We start from the raw sequence: 3,380 nt of genomic DNA, 5'->3' as shown, positions 1-3,380 counted from the left end.
ACTAAATCACTTGACAACTATGGATCATGATAAAGAGTACACCACATTTATTCAATAAGTATTTCCCTAATTACATAATAGTCCTAAATGTGCAGCTCTACTAGCCAGTCTTTTCGTATGTTCATGTAACCTGTACATGCAAGCAGGCACACATTCAACCTTACCGAACCCAACACACAGTTTGCATATTGCTATTTTGCTAGTAGCCAACAAACAAATGAGAGAAGTTTTGCTTTTCTGTCTACTATTTTATGTAAACGATACTCAGTCTTATCTGGGTAATAAATGCATCTTTTCTTCTTACAGTTCATTTTGCAGAAGGCCGACTGCACGCTGCCATTAGCAACTAAATGATCCTGTGTGCGATTTTAACATAATCGGTTCAAGGACATACATCTGGTGTATAAAACGCCATTATTGGTATCATGATTGTCTTCCACAAATGGTACCAAGAATATGCATAATCCTTGCTTCAGGGCCTGAGCTACAGGCAGTTAGATGTGGGTATGTCATTTAGGCGAATATTGAAAAAAAGGGGGCTATCCCTAAGTTAAATTGTGATTTTAATGAATGGAGCGAATTTGGTGCGGGAGCTTTTTTTTCCTGTGAGTGTGGCGGTTTTTAGCTGAGCGGTAGGAAAGACCGGAGCGGATTTCCAAGCTCAACTCAACTCACATGCTCTGATCCCATGTGCACAGAGGAGACTGGCGGTACTGCAGTTTAACTGATGCCAAGCCCAGAAAGACAGAAATACATTTTTTGCATGAATTGTCTTTGAGGGTTATTCTTTTTTAATAACTCACAGCCGAAGTAATTAACGTTTTATATTCATGCTGTTACATGGACGAGATTGGCTCACATGCACACGCAGAAGGAATGGAACAGTGGAATCACTCATGCACTCTCGTTTAGTACCTGCTCTTAGTGATCTATTATCACACAGTCTCAGGTGAGCGTAATTTGTTTTCGTGGCTAAATTATCATAACTGTTTGTGGCTAGACAAGCTAGCTAGTTGAGTGTCTTGATAATGGCAATCTAGACAGCTAATGTTAATTTATGTGCACAGCCGCTAGGTTAATTTAATTCTCTAGCTAGCATTCCACTAGATAGCACAGCCATAAAGGCAAAATGGTCTGTCGTAAAAAAAACGCATATAAACAAAAATTTGCCTTTTGGTCCTAATTTAAGGTAAGGGTTAGACATACGGTTAACGTTATGTTTAAAATACGATTTTAATATGATAAATTGTAGAATATAGGCAGGGTTTATAATTTTGTGGTAACTAGTGAGGACCCTACTAGATAACTAGCTAGCAAATGCTACTGTAACATTACTGTACTTGCTATTGTGTGACTCTGAAAAATAGTGTGTATAAATGGTTAGCTGGCTATTTACTTATAGGCTAATAGCTAGTCATGTAATGATGTTCGCTTGATGGTGGGGAGGGGGTCTGAGAGTTGGACTTTCTAAGTCTGTGTTTACTGTTTCTGTTTCTCATTCCAAACAGCCTACCAGTTTATGAATCTGGAGACACTGGAGGTGTTTGGGGTGGAGAGGACAGTGGACTCAGTGGAGGACATCCCAGCCACTTGGCAGTAAGGGTTTGATTAATCTCGCCCGGACGCGCGTGTAGATCCTTGCATTTGATTTCGAACCTGGCTGCATCCCGGTCGTGAGCCAACAGCCCAGCTCTGACCGACGGCGAAGACAGCTCAAAATTCTTTGATTGCTTTTGATAAAAACAATTTATCAGCCTTCCCAATGAAACATAGTTTGAAAAGTCTAACATATATTTACAGAAAATATATGTATGTTTCCGAATGATGCGCCATGCTGCTTTGTTGACAACATGACTGAGCTGCGCAGATTACTGTTCCATTTGAGAAGGGCGCTCCTCCCTCACGGCGTTTTACCGTTCACGTCACTGACCATAGCTGGGTGCACCGCAGCTCACGTTATTAGAACTCTCTCAGTGTTGGCACTGCTACTTTCTACCTGATGGGTAAGAGGACATCACACACAGAATTAGGAGTCTTCCCCTATTTACATGTTTGGGTGTATGTGTGTCAGAGGTGAGGGACGATAAGACAGTGTTTGAGAAGAAGTGTCTGGTGTGTTAGGACTTGTGGATGCACTCCAATTTCCTGAACAGAAAGGTGACATTAAGTATGTCTCTACACCCTAACCATTACCCCCTACTCTCACCCTGGCCTAGCCCCTTACTTTCAAACCAGTAACCCATAAGTTTCCAACATGACCTGGTGTGTGTGTGTGTGTTACACAGGGTGTTACAGGAGGAGTTGAAGGGGGAGCATGCCTCGTACCTGCGGCAGCACCCAGATTTCCGCGCCATGATGGCCGACTTCTTGCAGTTCCTGTTACCTGTTACTCATCATGTTCGCCTGTGAAGACTTCTCCCCTGGGGGGCCTCCTCAACACCTCTTCACTTCAAGCTTCCTCTCAAAGGCCCGTTAGTGAGGACAATACTATTCTGATTAGCAGTTGTCACTAGTATGTACAGTGGCCCTCGAGATCTAGAGTATTGTTTTTACATTTTGTAATACTGTTTTTACTATCTACTGTTTATGTTTGCATGAGCTGTATTCAAACATTCCAATCAACTCATGCTCATCTGACTCAAAAAGTAAGGCTATTGTATAACTTTGCTGCCCAGATTGCCTAGGAATGTAACATCCTTTGAATAATACAATTATATGTGTATTAATAGTCCAGACAATCTTGCAAGGCAGACTAAAGGCGTCCCCATGCTTAATAGCTGAAACAGTTCAGCAGAGTTTGTAAATATATTGCATTTTGCATTTTTTGACTGCATTTTGTGATGTTTTTGTTAGTTTTGGACTTTAGTGAGTGTGATTTTCGGCTGTTTGGATACAACAACAAAAAATCGTAGAAGCAAGGCAAAGTTCGGAGCCGAAGTCCATGTCCCTTCGTCGGCGATTGGTCAACAGTAGGGGTTCTTCAATAAAATCTTTGTTGTCATTCAACGAGAGACGACTCGTTTTCATGCACAGTTTTTCATTGAAAAATACTGTACCAAACATCTTAGTTAGATGTAGAATTGCAGGACTAAGATCTCTTCGGCAAAAACGTCAGAATTAATTACAGATTTCCTGAGTTATTTTAGATTAGTTCGGGCTATTGTGAGACTGGCTACGACATCTCAAAATTGACAAACAGTACTATTGTTGCTTTTAAGGGAGTGAGAGCACACTCATTCGATTAGCCGAGTTTGGCTAGGCGCCAACCAAACTGAAACATACCGAAGAAGCCTTAAAACAGCATTGACTTTCCATACCAAACTCCTCCACCCCTATAAAATAGACTAAATGGTATTTGAGAGCTTTTATTGGAAGTTAGA

The 3,380-nt window shown here is 41.2% G+C and overlaps 1 long non-coding RNA gene across 2 annotated transcripts; it reads left to right on the top strand.

Annotated features, from left to right (window-relative positions):
• The first annotated feature begins 452 nt into the window (after positions 1 to 452).
• On the top strand, positions 453 to 3,006 carry LOC129860954 (uncharacterized). Of its 2 annotated transcripts, none has more exons than XR_008760483.1 (3): positions 453 to 949; positions 1,509 to 2,003; positions 2,286 to 3,006. It is a non-coding gene; the product is annotated as an uncharacterized LOC129860954 (long non-coding RNA). The 2 variants fall into 2 exon arrangements; XR_008760482.1 differs by having other exon boundaries at positions 605 to 949; positions 1,509 to 1,596.
• Positions 3,007 to 3,380: the final 374 nt, after the last annotated feature.

This window comes from Salvelinus fontinalis, chromosome 8, assembly GCF_029448725.1.
Source record: "Salvelinus fontinalis isolate EN_2023a chromosome 8, ASM2944872v1, whole genome shotgun sequence".
Taxonomy (NCBI): domain Eukaryota; kingdom Metazoa; phylum Chordata; class Actinopteri; order Salmoniformes; family Salmonidae; genus Salvelinus; species Salvelinus fontinalis.
Note: the sequence above shows the minus strand (reverse complement) of the source record. Positions and strands in the feature narration are given on the sequence as shown.